General features: G+C 39.6%; 1 protein-coding gene across 1 annotated transcript in view; it reads left to right on the top strand.

Annotated features, from left to right (window-relative positions):
- IRS1 (insulin receptor substrate 1) overlaps nt 1–17,704 on the top strand; it is a 57,655-nt gene extending 39,951 nt beyond the window's left edge. Inside the window, exon 2 of the mRNA XM_012749478.3 lies at nt 16,521–17,704. The gene's annotated coding sequence lies outside the window, so the exon portion shown is untranslated. The remainder of the gene's footprint in view (nt 1–16,520) is intronic.
- The last annotated feature ends 349 nt before the right edge of the window (nt 17,705–18,053 follow it).

Here is an 18,053-nt window from a genome sequence, read left to right as displayed (position 1 = left end):
TCGTACCTAGTTTCATCCAGGCCTAGGGCACCCAACTTCAACTTTAAAAAGCTTTTTGGATTCTTTTGATTTGTTAAACCAGATGCATTCTGTTTTATATAATAGGGAGCACACACTCAAACTACATACCATTTTAAAGGTTACATACATATTTTAGATTTTTTTGCAGACAGACACAATTAACACACTTTATTATAGCTCTCCATTTTGAGCCATTCCGATCAGTTGCTGCCAGCTAGAATAATGTGCATAAACTTAGCTCTGTTTATATGTAAACCGTATAATATTTTAAAGCTCACGTCATTGTTTTTCCCCTTCTCAAAGTACAGCATGTTTTGATCTACATAGGGAATATTTTTAAAAAGTGGATGCCTAAGAATGTAAACAATTGGGAGGAGAGATGCAGCTGTTTATGATTTACTTTTTAATCTTCTGTTCTTTCGTGGCTTCTAATGTCAAAGGACTTTTATTTACCTTTTATAGTGTATGGCTTAGGACTTTTATAAGTATGCTTTTTCTAGTTTTTCTTTTGGCTTTCTAAGTAAAGGACGGAAGAACTTCAGGCAAGTTGTCAGATAAAAATATCCCTGTGTCTACCAGGTCTTGAGCTGGAAGCAGTAGGATACAGGGGAGATACAATCCTTCCAGTAAAGAGGGTTTCCATTTTACGGGGCAATAAATGTCAGGTCTCACGCTTTACCTTTGGGCTCTGTTTGTGTTTGCTTGTCAAGATCTATTAGTCACACCCAGTTTCTTGTGTCTACCACTGTCTAGACTCTTCTAGAAATGAGAGATTTCATATTTAGTGTTTTTACAGGAGGACACATAATAAGGGATAAAAGTGTGATTTTATGATGGTAATCTCTTTTGCAAGCTGTTCTCCAGAAGTGAAGGTATTTCTGATATCCAGGTGCCTATTATGTGAAATGTTGTTTTAGCTGATTTAGTTTGGATTTATCAGAATGGCATTTCAGTATGTAATTTCTCATTATCCTTTGTAAACACGAAGCTTACCCTGTTTCCTTTTATAAAAATAACTTTGTATATTCCAGTGGACTCTATTTAGATGAAAGGCTTGACAACACTTCCACCCATGCTTTTTATAGCATTGTCTATAAATTTGTGGTTAAAATTTTGAATCCTGGTTGCCCCATTTACTAGCTTTGAGATCCTGAGTAATTTATTTACTCATCCTTTCTAGACCTCACTTTCTTTGTGTTTAAAACAGCAATGGTAATACAATCTCAGGACCGTGGTGAGGATTAAATGAAATAATGCATATTAATATCCTTAGCATGTTGGCTGTATTGTTGATAGAGATTCTAAATTGCTGAGTGTGTGTTTGTGAGTTGGGTTAGTTTACATACCCCACCCTAAGCCCAGGAATGGTTTACTAAAATATCCAGACAGGGAAGAGGATACAAGTGTAACTTGAGAACAGTTCTCATTAATATTAAAATTGCTTTATTTTTTTTTTGTCATGACATTTAGTTTGTAGCATTAAAAGATAGGCTGAGATTTTTTTTATTATTATAAAAAGGAGATAACACTTTTAAAAGGTTAACAAACCTATTCTTTAATCACTGCCCAATGTGAGGATCTCTTCACGAAAACTTCAGAGTCCATTATCTTTGCTTTGGCTGAAATTACCTATCCTTAATCAAGTCATAATGGAGCTCAGAATAGATGTATGAGTACCTATGATTTCTTATAGACCCTTTCTTAGGCAGTATACACACTTATTTATTGAATACCAATTAGTTCTAAAACGGTGTGATAAATCAGGTAGGGAGTTGGAGATAAGAAACCTCAAAAGCAATTTAGTAAAGGATGTTAATCAAATGTAAGGTTGTTCACAGTTTCAGAAAATTACATTTCATGGCATATTTGGAGTATGGGATGATTGTACCATGCCTAGACATAATTTTACCTTTCAGCTAATGAGGTATAAAAATGCAGGTTCCAAAAGCTTAGGGTGCTTTAGAACTGCCCTTTTAGTTAAGGGCAATCCATTTCAAATAACGATTCAATGACTAAAATTATAAGTTTAAAGCAAAATAGGAAGCACCTTCATACCCGGTGATAAAACACATGGCAATATCCCCTTATTTAAATTACAGGATGAGTGTAACAGTTGGGGTTTCAATGACATGATTCTTTGAGGTCCTCCTCTCTGCAAACAGGAAGCTGCAAAGAGGCAGAGCTTCAGTGGCAAGCCCCTTCTTCCCTTTTCAGTTCCTCTTTCTGCCATCACCCTCCCATTTGGGTTTCTGGTAGCTTCCTGCTACTGAGTAGAATGAATTAATTGTCCTGTAATTGCTTGGTTGTTGGGATTTGTGCCGCATGCTTTACAGTCACCATTTCATTTAATCCTTACAACAACCTAATGAGTTAGGTATTTTTGTCACCATTTTAGCAGGAAGCTGCAGCTCAGTGAGGTTGATCAAGTGCCCCCACCCGGTACTGGGGTCTCCCGCTGTGCGGGGACGGGGACATGGGTCCAGCAGGAGGTGCCTTGCAGAGCAATCATGTGCCATAGCCCTTGGTGAAGTGTGTTCTCACTGCCCCATTGGTTATATATATATATTATATATAATATATATATTATATACATAATAATATATATATATATATATATATTATTTCCTGCTGGGCAGGAAAACTGCCCAGCAGTGGTTCTGAAATCGCTCTTGGGGGTCTCTCTGGCCACCTCATCATCTTCCTACTGTTTTCCTAAAGTTGCACCTCAGGGTCAGAGCACAGAGTCAGGCCCCGGGAATCACACTGCCATCTAATCTTTGAGGCCTGGCCACCGCTGTGAGACTTCACTGGCTGGAAAGCAGAATCTTGTGACTGACTTTGTACTAAACAGGACCGAAGGACGTGCTGGCAATTCGGGGCCTGTCTGCCTTCCCGTAGAAGCTGGGACCAGTTCGCTACTGTCTGCTGCCCCGAATAGAAGTTATTAGCACACACAGACCATCTTTTTTTTAGTCTTTTCTAAAAGAAAAAAGTCCTATTGAGTCATTATGGCTTTGCTGCCTCTCCCAATATTACAAAATGTGCTACTTCAGGCACGTTTGCAAGCATCTGTGGTGCCAGGGTTGAGATGTCTTCTCAAAGAATTATCCTTGTTCTTAAGGAAAATTCTGGAGGCTGAATTAATACTCAGCAGAAAATGGGAGCATATATATCTTAATATCAGTACTTCTGGTATTTTGAAGTTGCAGGTGTGTAGTCCTTTAGTAGTTGTATCACTTCTGCTCATTTATTTGAGATGAGATCTGAGTGACAGTTTGGTGGCTTTTACTACCTGTGGTCCCCTCAAATAATAAAGACGTGGAGTTTGGATTGCATACTAGCCTCCGATCTGTGCCTTGTGGTTTATTTATTTGGTAAAAGCTGGCTGCAGGGCAGGGTGATGTATTTCATTGAGTTGTGGGGAATGGCTGTTTATTTTTGGTTCTGTCATCTTGGAGCTAAGGCGCAGGGCCCTAACTCCAGGTCCTATGGACAGAAACCCTCAATGGCAGAGTAATCTGCATTCGCTTTGGAAAGAGATAGAAATGTATTGGGTCACAGTTTTCATACCACTTTCTGCAGGTCAACTATCTCAGTCTCTGGGCCTTTCTCCTTAGCCTAAACCCTACACAGGGTTAAAAAAAAAGGGGGGCGTGGGTAGTAGTCTTTTAAAGAATTCTAGATATTGTTGTCTTCCCCAGTCATCCAAATCTGTTGTTCAAGAGCCCCAGGGGCAAAGGTTTCTCATTCTTCTCTAGTTAACTGTTCCAGAACCCTCTCCACCTGGAAATTTTTCTTCATGTTTCCATTCAAAACGATTTCTGCAATTGAAGCCCATTTATCATATGAAGATAGAGGACAGATGGCTTACAGTGTAGCCCTCCTCATTAGTCCTCCAGCTAAGCCCTCTCGTTATCCTTGTATAGAAATTAAATAGTACGTTTCCTCTTTCCTCTTAGGTTCTTTACCCCTTTGCTACTCAGAGTGTGGTCCTCAGACCAATAGGATCAACTGGTTGCTTGAGAGCTGGTTAGAAATGCACTATTTTGGACCCTACCCCAAGTCTGCATTTTAACCAAATCCCCAGGAGACCCTAAGCACGTTAAAGTTTAAGAAGTGCTGCCTTACTGTATATCTTTATAATTTGGCTGCTTTCTCTGTGTTTTCCTCTATGATGGCTTACCAGTGGAAGCCAAAGCTAGACCTGGTACTGTAGTAATGTCTTGGCTATTACCAAGTATAGTGGAAATGTTAGCAATTATTTATGTACCTCAAATCCCTGTTAATTTAATACTCATGATATTAAAATACTACAAACTAAATTGATATGTATTCTTCCTTTAGAATAAACATGTAGTCTACAAAGCATTTTTTTTTTTTTAGTCTTTTTTTCTGCTGTTTCCTTTTACCTATGCAGGTTCCCATTTTGGAGTTGAATTATTTGGCTGCTAGGAATCTTGCTTTGCATTTCCATTGAACATCATCCTGTTTTCCTTCTTCTATTAGGATCATTTTGCTTTTTCTAACTAGTTGCACTGTTAAGCTTTAATGACTCATGGGGTGGGTAGAAAGAGTGCTGCTCTGGGAGCCAGGAGATCCCTGGTCTCACCCCAGTGCTGTGACTGACCAGGCTTGTGAACTTGGGCAACTCATTTAACGATTCTAACTCTTAACAACACCACACAATCAACAAAGTCCTTTTAATACCAGGCCTGAAACTTTTTTGATTATTCTGTGCATATTAATCGATGAACTCTTTGTATGATGGCTTGGTCACAAAGCAGACATCGCCTGTAGAAATGAGAATGGGGCATTTAAAACAAGCACTGGGATAATTGTCATCCACATGTGTATTCTTGTTAGTCATTGCACCACCCTCCTTACACACTCTCCTAGAGCTCTCCGGTGAGAAGAATGGGCTGAGTTGAATTTTTGTTAAGTTTTCCTTTTATTTCTTAGATCTGTTCCTGGGAGAAGTGCTAGCCAACCACGAAAGGGTCAAAGGCAGAGGGAGGGGGCTGCTATGGGAAGGGTCCCAGCTTATTCACTTATGGCAAGTGGTTCTCAAATCAACTTCCTATTGACTTTCTCTAGCTGTGCAGGAGAGGTGGGAATTAGCAAGGATTTAGTAATCCTCCCACCTCCAGGAAGGTCTTGGTTTCTACTGGAAATTCCCTTGAGAGGACCCCAAAGGAAATGACGTGGGGCAAGTCAGTGGCTGTGTTTAGGGGCCCAGCTGGGCATTGCTGATGGTTGGGAGTGAGGAGAGTTCAGGAAGAAAGAGGATCCCTGCTAGAGGATAAGGCCTGCCATGGACACGGCCTGGTCACGGCCTGGTCACTCTTCCTCAGCTGTCACAGAGACGCCAAGTGAACAGGTTGGCCATTGCCCACTTGTTACATGGTTTTACAGAAAAAAACTTCAGCCAATTTTTGAGCAGAATTAAGCAGAGCTTATCACAGGACTGTTAATCAAGTGTTAATTATACCCTGTTGGTGTTTGGTAGTGTGGTGAAATTGTGTGGTTCGCTTTCATTTTGAAGGCATTTTGTCAGCATCTCAGGCTACAGTCTAGAAAGAATAGAACGTATTGTTTCCTTGGTGCACTCTGGACCACAGCAGCTCCTGTGGCTGTGTTTAAGGAGGATCTGTTCATGTTACCATCACCTTAGGGTTCAATTGGAAAATCTTGGTATTTAACTGCCTGAAAAATCAACTTGTTCTTTCTGTTCATTGTCTACTTTTTAAAATTTTGAACCCTGTGTACTCTCACTGATGATGGTGTGCGTGCCTACCCACCTCACCCCCTTTGCTATTTTCCTTCAAGATTAAATTTAGGGAAAACAGACCCAAAAGCATCTCCCTAGGAGGATATATTGCACACAGAAACAGCAACTGGAATTGTTGACTGTTTGTTTCTTGGTTTCATCTTTTAAGGTGGGTCTTTATTTGATAAAGTGGGGAAAAAAACCTTAGGAAACAGTATTCTGATTTAGGAGTAGCCTCTTAGAGAACAAAGTTAGTAGATTTGTTTTAAAAAGTTGACTAATTCTAGACCCTAGGGTTTTGTTTGTTTGCTTTTTGACTCTCAGAGATTTGAGGGCAATGAGCATGACTGATAGTCACAAGTAACATAAGTAATATGTCACCTTGTTCACCATGGCCTTCTCTTGTTATCTCCCTGAGTTCTACAAATGAGTGCTAGGACCAGATATTTTCTCCATTTTATTAAATTGTGGAGGCAAAGCAAGATCAAGTGACTTGTCCAAGATCAGACAGAAAGTATTGGCTGAGTTGGGCAAAAATGCACACATAGGAGTAGCAAATGCATTTCCTCATGGGGTTCATCTCTCTTTCGTGGTCAGAGTAGGTGGGGCAGCATCACACCCGGCCGGTTGCCCCCAGACTGTTGCTTGGGCCTCCATAATGCCTGATACTCTTTCCTCTGCAGCTGATGCTTTTGCTATAGCATTGCATCTGGGAGGTTTCTGTTTCCTTTGGAGAAGAGACATAGGAAAACATGGTTCCAGACCGGTTATTCGGATTAACAAGCTGTCTTCTAGTAAAAAGCTTGTGAGGGTGTGGGAACACAGCAGAGGCAAGTTTCAACCAGGAATAATAATTTGGGAAAGGTCATGGGCATGGGGGAGGACGGGCTGGGACCCTGAAGCCATGGCATGGCAGTCACAGAAACATAAGGTGGCCCCGGAAGGTCACTGTGATTACAGACACCTCTTCCCTCATGCTCTTGCCTAAAGCTAGTGAGAACCCCAGAAACAAGTGACAAGCTCTGTTTGGGGGCTTCCTCCATGTCCTCAGCTAAAGGAAACAGCAGCTCCGAAGGTGCTTGTAGTCCAGCAAGGCGCACGGTAACATGGTGCTCCTTAACTTCAGAATGCTGTTAGGGAACTTTTAAGCCAATGATACTTTCCAAATTAAAAAGGAAGAGGCCATAATGTCAGATAATGAATAGGAACAACGTGGAAGTAAGACTCGAAAGATGAAAGTGAAAGACCAAGAGCTTTGGGGTCAGAGGGTGAAAGGTCAACCCCTCTTTGGCAGCTGAGAGAGTTGCCCTACCCTACCCCTTTATGTGGGACAATAAAGAAGTGTTTTCAGTCAATGAGAAATCTTTACCATCATCTGCCTCAATGACCTTAGAGTTGCAAGCAATGTGTGCGTTATCAATTATTTTAGATATTTTTCCAATTGACTCCCCTCCCCCCAGCTGCCAATGGTTAGACATGTATCTGGCGGCAATTTCAATATTTTGTCAAGTTACTCAGGCAACATTGACTGCTGGGTCATATGTCTGTCTAGTTCCTTCAGATGAAAGATTGGAGAAAATAATTTGGGGAAAAAAAAGCCACCTAATTCCCCACCATGCTTAGAACCTGGAAATAGTGCATAAGAATCTCTCTGAATATCCCTTCAAGCCTATTCATGTGACCTCTTTGTAAATGCTTTCGTGTTGTATTGTAAGTCTTTCATTAGCAGACTTAGAAAGGGGGTGGGCCTTCAAGTCTCTAATTTTCTCAAGCAATAAGAGTGGCTGAGGTAGGAGGATTGCTTGAGCCCAGGAGTTTGAAGTTGCAGTGAGCTGTGATGATGCCACAGCACTGTAGTCTGGGCAAAAAAAAAAAAAAAAAAAAAAAAAAAGTGGCCTTTCAGCAGTGTTTCTGTAGATGGTAATCATCCAACATCTTGTAAAAAATATGCAAATACTACTGTCTTAATATTGAGTTCCTGCTGTTCCCTGTGCAGGTAGGCAGGTCTTTGTATAAAATTGAATCACACATCATATTTTTAGCTTTACTACTACTACTACTTCCTCTACCTTTTTCCTCTACCTCTTTCTTTCTTTCTTTTTTTTTTTTTTTTGTTCTGGCATTTTCCCATGTCACCTCTTCTCTGAAATAACTTGGTCTCTCTTCCCAAGATGCATCCTGATTTTGGCTTCAGCGCCAGTCCTTGGTGGGCATTTGGTCTCTGGATTCATTCTTGCCTGGGAGTTCCACCAGGGCATTTTGGCTGGTGTGTTTTCAGGTACCATGAGAAGATGTGAGATCCAGGGATTTCTAGCTCTTAATAGCAGTAGTTACAATAAGAGCTAATGAGTGAGGGCTTGTTAAGAAATTGTCACATATTACCGTATTACCTCATTTGATTTCAATAACAACCCTATGAAATGGGCATTATTGTCCTATATTACAGATGAAAACATTATTTAGGAATCTCAGAGAAATCACAGAGAAAACAATAATGAGAGAAAGGATAAGGGAAGTCATCTCACTTTCATTTTAGATTTTTTAGATTTTAATTCACAAATAAATTTTGAGTTAAAATTATCAGTCTTTAAAAAGCGTGTCAGCCATGTATATAGCTCCATCTTCATTCTCAAAATAACCTTTTTGGAGTTGAATTCTCTAAATTACATTTTGGAATTCATACAGTTTACTCACCACTCAGGTCGTGGCAACTCAAGGGAAGCACACGTTTATTGCATTATTACTTTATTGCAAGCAACAGTTACAGCTTATCTTTAACATGACCCAATTAACATTGGTCCTGCCTGTGGCCATCTGCATTCTAAGATGAATGGTGTAGTTTACCATGCTCCCTCATATTAACTTTTGTTTAAGAATCACTATCATAGCCCAGAAATCTTTATGACTTGCATTTCCTTAACAAGAATTCTTAAGGTAAAACAAATGAGAATTGAGGGTTGAATCCATTTGAGATATGCTGCCATATACTTATATTTATGATCAGTTTCAATTGGTTTCAGAGAGGAAATGTTGTTTTCATTAGTGAAGCCATTAAGGGAAAAAAAAAACAAAAACCAGTTATAACTTCAAAGAATCCCAGATCAAATTCTTCCCAACACTTTTCCCTTGGTATTTTCCTCAAAGCAAGAAGGAAGACAAAGATTAAACTTTTTTGCTGGTGATTTAAGATGATGGCTTCCTGGAGATGTTAATTAGATGTGTGTTGTAGGGAAAGTCTTCTATTGAACTTGCCCTTCCCCTTGCTAGGAACTGCTGGGAGTGGCATTGTCCTTTGGAAGGTCTGTTTAATGATCAAAAAAACCTAAGGGAAGATTAGGGCCGCTCAGCTGAGGTACCTCGTGGTTCCTTTTAAAGACGCTTGCTCAGTTCAGTAGATTTTTCTTACATTACCAAGTTCTTCCATAAAGTCAACCACAACCCATATTATGGGGACTCCGGCTAAATCTTGTGGTGAGTAGGAAATAGATTAAACACAGGTTTTCCCATTCTCCAGCTGCCAAAAGTGATGTCAGTGGTGTTAATGATCTTTACCTCCATCAAGGGCAGACCAGGGCTGACTCTGAATGCTTGTTCTGTCCCCATCCTGCGCTGTTATGGAAAAAGTGATGATGGTTGAGAAACAATTGGATAGTCAGACAATTACTCAAATGTAAAATCGGGCACTTGCTTTCTTGAAGCAATTTGACTCCAGGGGAAAGGGCAAAAATCTATTTAGCATTTAAGGGAGAAAGTAAAGGCAGTGAAAATGGATCTGTCTGATTCCCTTTTGTCTAATTACAGAAACAGTATTGCCTATACTTTCTACTATCTATACGCTACGCCGTAAACAAAGTTGTGATTGTAATTTAACTCTACTGGCTTGTAGCAAAGCCAGACCTATAAAACCTGTATTCTGACCATTGCAAACAAAACCAAAAGTGCACAAGTGACCTGGAATTACAAAAGAAACCTCAGAATTCTGGAATGTGGTTCGTGTGAGGGAGAATATGTTGCAGAGAAAGCTCCCTGGCAAGCAGAAGAAAGACTTGATTTTTATGACTTTCTTACTCAGGTGGGAAGAGTCTATCATGTTACTTTCATATCTGTGTGTGACAGGTTTATTTTGGTTGTGTTCTATTGAAATTAAAGCTTCCTGTCCCATATTACCTGTGGTCTGACTCAAAATATAGAGGGATTTTTTTTTCCTGAGTCCTCCTACCTTGACGCTGTCGTGGATATGGGACACATTATAATATTGGTAGAAGAGAGACTGGAGACATGTTGGTTTACATTTCACGAGGAGCTGTTGTGGTGTTGAACCCATTCGCTTTTTCAGCCTGCTCCCTGTTCGTAAAAAGAATGGGGAATAACTGAAATGGATATTCTTGGCTTAAAAAAGGTTTCTGAATATTTATGCAGATTTCCTTAATATGTCATTGACAGAAGACTTTAGTAACTCTTGAGAACTATATGCTACTGTTTGTGTTAGTCTACCTTCTCCATCACTCCCTCACCATCTTGAAAAGTTTCCAGAACCTCCGTCTGCCTTTTGTAGCTGGGCAAGGAGAAATCCACAGTGTTTGACAGAATTCAGCCTGGGAGGCCACAGTGGGAGCTGACAGGCTTCATGGTCGCCTCTCCTTCTTTCCTTTTCATAATACGTGTGCCTTTCTTCCTTGGTGGTCTCCTGAAGTCACCAGCCCTGCCAGAAGGTCTTTCACTGGGACAAAAGGGGAACTGGAGCGAGATGGCCTCTCACATGCTGGCAGCTCTCCCCGAATTTTCTTCCTTGGCAACCCTGTGCACTAGAAGGTCTGGCCAGCAACCTTGTTATTTTCACCAGCCCTCTCCCATGTGACTCGCACCAGGCAAAAGTGCTATTTAAGCAGCTCCGTTAAAGCCGGTCAACTACCCTTTGCCATTTAAGACCACAAAACCAAGTCTTTCCAGCTCAGTCCTGGCCTGTTTTAAAAGAAGTTGGTTTCCTTTCTTTAGCTAAAATGACTTTCCCCTTTCAACATCAAGTAGCAAACATCTTGGTCCTTCCTCTAACTTTAGCTCAATTCTCATTTGATTTTGTGTGTGTGTGTGTGTGTGTGTGTGTGTGTGTGTGTGTGTGTGTGTGAGTGTATGTAGGTACGATTATGATCCGAAGGCTTTAAAACTGGGAATGCTTTTTCACCAGTTCTGTCCTTTTCCAAAGCCTCAGCGCACCCCCACACTTTGCAGCTACACCTTGTAAAGAGCAGAGACTTTCCCATGTCCCAAACTTCCGAAGCTCTCTGGATGTAGGTCTTCCTTTCCTGCGGGTGGTGACCACAGCTAACAGAGCGGGACCAGGAGCGTGCAGCTTTCCTCCCTTGATGCTACCGTCTCACTCGGATGGTAGAGCCCAGAACCGAAGCCGGGAAACTCCTTCAATACGGGTTTCACAGTCTTATCACACAGATCTGTGGGCTCATTTACTCATCTGAGGTTTTCTAGTGTGAATGTTAAAATAAGGAGCTCCCACCCCCTACCAGAACTAGGAAAGTATTTGAGACTCATGATTTTTTTTTTAACTTACTGGGCTCATTTGCCAGATTCAAGTGTGCTAAAAAATACTTTTGCAGTGTTTTAGAAGGTTCTGTATTAATATGCATGCATTCTAGAAGACAGGATTTACTTTAAATCAGTAATACTATGAATAAATTGCATCAGCATCTGTGAGGTAGCTGAAGAAATGAATTGCGGTAGGATGGTATGCAATTGAAGGTGATTGTGTGAAATAAGAAATCAGCAGATCTGGGAAGAAAGAGGAATATGTCACAGGCATCATTGTCTGAATCTCACATGGTACTGAGCTACCCACCTACCTCTGTGGTCTCGTGAAGTTAGTATTTTTCTCCCCGGAGAAGAAGCCCTCTTCTCTTCTTCCAAATCTTTTGCCTGTACCATTCCCATAAGGACTTAGGCTTTTGGAAACCAAAGACAGAAAGCTAGGAGCTTTTTCTACTTTCAAACTGTTATATTCTCCCCACATACAATGAATTGGGAGGATGAGAAATGAATAGAATAACAGGAAGGTCTAAACAATTGGTTAACATTTCAAATATTTTCTCATTGTAGATTTTTAATAATGGGAAAGATCTAACTGTGCTTAAAACATTATTTTCCTCTCCTACTTAGAATGGAAAATTATCTCAAATTCTATAAGTAAATAGTGAAATGAGAGCCACAACTGAAGGGTGGCTTTTTTTTTCTGGGTGATGGGAATTACAAGTAATGTTTATTCCTTCTTTACATTTTCCTGTGTTTTATACATTTTTCTATATACTAATTAAGATTTTTTAAAAATCACAGCTATTTATGTTAACTGAAAGACAAATATGTTGTTTGAGACATTTCTTTAAGTGGGGGAATTTTGTATATATGAATTTTTCTAGTTGAGTCTACAATGTAAGATTTTAAACAATGGTCTCCATTGAAGAAAATTTATCACTACAGTCCTTTTTTAAAGTACAATTGGATGAAGAAGGGTTACTTTCTGGCTACATTTTAGTATATGACAATAGCCAAGCAAGTTATATTATTCCTATTTCTGTAGTGAAAGTAGAAACTGCTAGTAATGCCCTAACCAGATTTTTATTACTGTGTTGCACTTGACTCAACAAATTGGCAAGGACTTTCAAAACATGCAAATACAAGATAAAAACACTTGTCAACTGTTTTAACCAAAAATGCACTGCTGAAAGGGTAGAGATCCTTTCATCATGCTTATATTGTAACCTGTGCTGTTTTCAGCTGCTTTTGTGGTGAAAACTGAGCAGTAGGCCAAGACAGTATGAAAGGAAGCAAAAGCCTTATTTGCTTTTCAGCTAGAGTAGGCATAGTTTAAGTGGGTAGAGTCCAGAAGATGTAAATTCTTACTGGATGCAATAATGCAATAATCCATAGGTTTCAAGTGGCATTGCTCAAGTGTTGACTTATTTGATAATGCTTTAAAAATCACATTTTTCATTACTGGCAACAGGATTAGGTAGGTTTTCTCTTATAAGAAGATACACACAAAAGAGTACAGTAGATACTGATGTGGTAATGAAATTTTGTCAAAATGTAATTTCCTGCTACTAAATCTCATGACAGGTGCATCATATTTCTGGGTTCAGAAGTTATCCCCCAATGATGTAACTAGAGAGAATGTACCTAGGAATATCACCACTTGATATTTACACAGTATCTTCTCTTGAGGAAATGTTCTGCTTTTTTGTTTCCAGTGTATGCCTGTTACGAGTGAGTTTTTATATTTGTAAAACATTGTAGCAATATTTGCCACATGTGATTGGCATCCGCCTATTGAAGTGGTTATAGAGTGGTTTAAATTTATGTACGCCTGTGTTTTTTTGGTGTTTATTCCAGTCTTTATTATTGCATTTGTATTTGTCACTCAATAGATGTTTATTGGATTGAGTGACTGCAGGGCATTGCTTTTTTTTCTTTTTTAAACATATTCCTAAATTACACAGATATATATGTATACGTGTTTGCATTCTGCAAGCCAGTTGCTTTATTCAAGCTCAGCCTTTCTTGATTGCAAACATGTACAGATAGGGATATGGGCAGATGAACTTTAGTCTCATAAAGCCTGTACTGAGGTCTGTCTATAAAGTTCCGAGACTTCCTTTCCAACAAACTCATCTGAGCAACTGTCGTGAACAACTATGCATTTGGAACTTCAGTTTTGGAGCTCTTTGGCTGTAGATAATACCTCGCTGGGAACCATTACCCAGCTTAATCAGTCCCATTATTCACCATATTTGGCTCTCAAAGCTTTTTGGATGTCTCCAAAGATCAAACGCGCCCTCAAAGGGCTAAGATTGGCTGCTATAGAGACCATTCAAAAGAATATGCCCAAGGCTGAGAAGGCAGTTGCAAAAAGAAAGGGGAACTTGAGCAGGCATTCCAAAAATGCTTCAAACAATGGCTGCATGATGGGAATAAGTATGCAGCCCCCAAGGTGGCTGCTGTGAAGGGCAGTTCTCACTGAGGGATGTCCGTGTGGTTACTTGGTAGATAAACTTTATGTGTACACACGCATACACACACCCTGTGCAAAGTCAAACAGGTGTGAACTTCAGACCTTCCCTTTGAATTTTTCCTGCCCTCTGTTGTCCGTGGGTAGCCTTCTAGTTCTGTTCCCACCTGGCCCCTAAGTCAGCATTGCCTCACACTTTACCACTTGCTTTCACTTTTGCATAGATTCCTAAATTGATGGTACTAACAGGTAGCATTTGTGGCTGGATGATGTAAACATCAATCAGTATTTTATATCTATATCTATCTATATATATATATAGATATAGATATATATAAATATATTATTAAGGGTTTTGAAAAGTAGTATGCTAAGACTTTGGAAGGAAGCTATACGATGGAATTGATACGTCCTTTTATTTCCTGCTCTTTGAATGTACTTATGGACAATGACAGGGATGGTTTCCAAGTGGCCCAAAGCAATAGATTTCAGGAGGCCACATTTTTCCCCAACGAGGACCCCAGTCCTTGCCCCAACGCGTCCGTGCAGGTTGGCTGGTGTGATGATAAAACTGGGTACAGACTGTTCCTGTGCTAGGCTGTTCCTTCGGCCCTCCCAGAGGACAGCCAGATGTGACATGCTCTTTGCTTTTCTCCTGTTTTAGTAATATATTCAGCAGTTTCTTTGTCAGCCCCAAGTCCTAAGTGTGGCCTTCCTGCCTAATTTTAGGCCCAGAGCCATGGAGCTGTGTGAAGCCGTATGGAGCCATTCTGGTAGGAACACTCCAGTGTGAGTTTAGGAGAAACTCGACTGTAAAGGAGAGATCTGGAGGAGTTCCCAGCGTACCCCTGGGCCTCTCAAAGGACGGGCTTTCCTTTCACTTGTGGAGACCACACGAAGTAAATCCTGTTTCTCTGGCAATTACAAGGATAAGCCTGGAATGCTTCTCCTTTTGTTTGTTTTTACATTACTGTCTCCATGCCAAGTCTTTATTAGTGAGTTAAAAAATAATCTGTTTACCTGTCTTTTAGAGGCGGGGTTAATATTTTAAAATAAACAGAAATCTCCTCCTAAACCAAGAGTCCTTCCTTGGTAAACCTCAGTTTACCTGAAAGCCATTCTGTACACAGGGAACGATGGCAGATCCCGGCTACTGCCGTTCCCTTCAAGAGGAGAGTGAGTGAGAAAGTGACTGGTCAGCACTTGTGTTGTGTGAATTTTAGAAGTTGTTGCTATCCTTGTAGCCGATAGGGATTTTTACTGCTGCATCTCGATTGTATCACAGAGCATGCCCTTGTTGTCCCTGTAATGAGATAAAGACCTTCCTGCTGGCTTGTCACTCAAGGGTCTTCACCCTCTACCTCAACCTACAGTTGCAGACTTCACTCCTTCTACTGCTCCTCCAATACTTTGTGGTCCAGTGAAGCCACGTACTTCACTCAGCCTGCTCTTGGCATCGCCTTTCCCCCCAGCCCTTGTCCTGTTATCTGCCCTCAATGGGAAGTGTCTTCTTCTCTATCCCTCATCCATCTCCTATTTATTGAGCACCTGCTATGCGGCATGCCTTGTGCTATGTTCTGGAGACACAACACTGAAACAACATAGACACACCCCTGCTTCCACATCCCCAAATTGTGTTCCTTTTCTTCCAGACCAAGTCAAATGTGTCAGCGAGGTGCTTCCCTTATACTCCTAGCTGGAAATATTCTCTCCCTTCTTCATGTGTCTAGAGCTTTTTTCCTGTGTCTATCAAGAAATTTACTGATATCTACTTTGCATTTTATTTATTTATGAACATAGCTTGCCTTCCTTTCTGGAATTTCTAAAAGGCAGGGCTTATGGCAGAATTCAAGTTCATACCTTCCATAGTACTTAATGCAACCATTTACTCACTCAGCAAGTATATATTGATTATCTACTCTGTGCTGAATACTCTTCAGGGCATTCTATAAGTATTGATATTTATAGATACATTGTAAATGCATGAAAAATATGGACCTCTGAGAGTAAAAGATGATTTATGAGATTGAAAAGGGTCTTCTCTCTGTAGGGGAATTATAGATAATGCCCCTTTGAGATTTGCCTTCTTGCGTTACATGGAAGAAATGCTGTGCTTCTGCCTAAACACCATATTTCTAGTAGGCCTAAATCTGAATCCCTCTTTTTTCTTATTTAATGATTAACTAGATCTGTTTTGCTTGGGTCTCCTTTTGCATCTAAAATGCTCATGTCAAACAATGTCACATTAAAAATTGATTTCAGGTTTTGTAACATTAAGCCCTGCAACTCCAAATTCTAAAATCTGTAGTTGACTTTTAACCAAAAAAACATTGAACATAGATTGACCACAGCCTGCTCACGATGTTTTATAGTTATTTTACACAATAACTATAATGTATTTTTTGTTTCAATAATAACATCAAAGAATTTTATATTTTTATATTGCTAAACCTTAGAAAGGTCTAGATCATGTTGATTTGTTTGCTGATTTAATATTGACTACTTTTAGTTTGTGATTGCTTTAGACTCTTGCATTTGGAAAGAAATAAAAAGTACAGTTTGTTGATTTTTATTTATGTACAGAGTACTGTTTGTGCCTGTAACTTCAGTTTATCTGACACTTTAAAAAGAAGGGTTCTTTAAAAGAAGAGTTCTACAATAGTGATAGTGAGTTCTGAAATGCCTGTGGTGATGAATTCTTTCATTTTTCCTTTTCAGAATGAAGACCTAAACGACCTCAGCAAATCCTCCTCTAACTCATGGGTACCCAGACTCTAAGTATTTCATGATTCACAACTAGGACCTCATATCTTTCTCCTCAGTAGATGGTACGATGCATCCATTTCAGTTTGTTTACTTTATACAAGCCTCAGGAGTCTGTTGACTGAACTGCACGTTCTATATTGTGCCAAGCAAAAAAAGCACTGTGACACCAGAACAATGAGTCTTCATAAACTTCATCTGCAACCGTAAGGACTTAGCTGGCCACAGTGAGCGGATGTGCCCACCACCACGCCACAAGAGAATGGGTTTACTCTCATTGCATCTGCAAGATACATTTCATCTGCTGCTGAAACTGTGTGTGACGAAGCATCATTGTAAATTATTTCATACAAGATTGTTCACGTTGGGTGGAGAGAATATTAAATATTTAACATAGGTTTTGATTTATATGTGTAATTTTTTAATGAAAATGTAACTTTTCTTACAGCACATCTTTTTTTTGGATGTGGGACTGAGGTATACAATGTTCTGTTGTAAAGAATGGAGCAAATGCTTAAAACAAGGCTAAAAAGAGTAGAATTAGGGTATGATCCTTGTTTTAAGATTGTAACTCAGAAAAATAATATAATAAGAATCATAGTGCCATAGATGGTTCTCAATTGTATAGTTATATTTGCTGATACTATCTCTTGTAATATAAACCTGATATTGAGCTGAGTTCCTTATAGAATTAATCTTAATTTTGTATTTTTCCTGTAAGACAATAGGCCATGTTAATTAAACTGAAGAAGGGTGTATTCTGCTGGGTGTTTTCAACTGTCAGCTTAAAATTGGCAATGGAATGGAAGCAAAATGACAAGAAAAGGAAATCAAAGTCTTCCATTGTAAATACTGTAAAGAGAAGGAGACATGGGTGATTCCTTCAAATCAAAAGCTCTCTTTGGAATGAACAATGTGGGTGTTTGTAAATTCTGGAAATGTCTTTCTATTCATAATAAAGTAGATACTGTTGATCTTTTCTTCTCTCCCCTCCCCTCCACTTCTGTAAGCTTCCTGCTCTATTCCCACCATTTTTTTCTGTGCATACATTATGATATTTCATTTCCTGCATTGTCTTGAGAAAGATAGTAAGACAAGTGAGTGCTTGCTAACCAGACATTAAAATTCCAGAAAGTGTGGTTTTTTTGTTTTGTTTCGGTTTTGGTTTTATTTTTTTCAATCATGACTAGGGCTACATGTCACTTTTCCTTAAGACCCTTATCTCTTGTTTTCTGAGAACTTCCAGTGTTACATTATTTAACTGAATGCAATTGGCCTCTCTGCCTTGGTGGGTGCTGGCCTGTTAGTGATTAGCTAATGAAACACCGTGTACAGAGAGCACACAAAAGCATAATGACCTGCTATTGAAACATCTAGCCAGCGGTGAAAATGTTAATCCTTTTCTTGTTTGGAAAGTATACACATCTTGAAATTTTTCCTTGTGAAAAAGAAATGGCATTGAAATGCCCTTAAAGATATTGCCGACAG

The sequence above is a fragment of the Microcebus murinus genome, chromosome 8 (assembly GCF_040939455.1).
Source record: "Microcebus murinus isolate Inina chromosome 8, M.murinus_Inina_mat1.0, whole genome shotgun sequence".
NCBI lineage: Eukaryota > Metazoa > Chordata > Mammalia > Primates > Cheirogaleidae > Microcebus > Microcebus murinus.
Note: the sequence above shows the minus strand (reverse complement) of the source record. Positions and strands in the feature narration are given on the sequence as shown.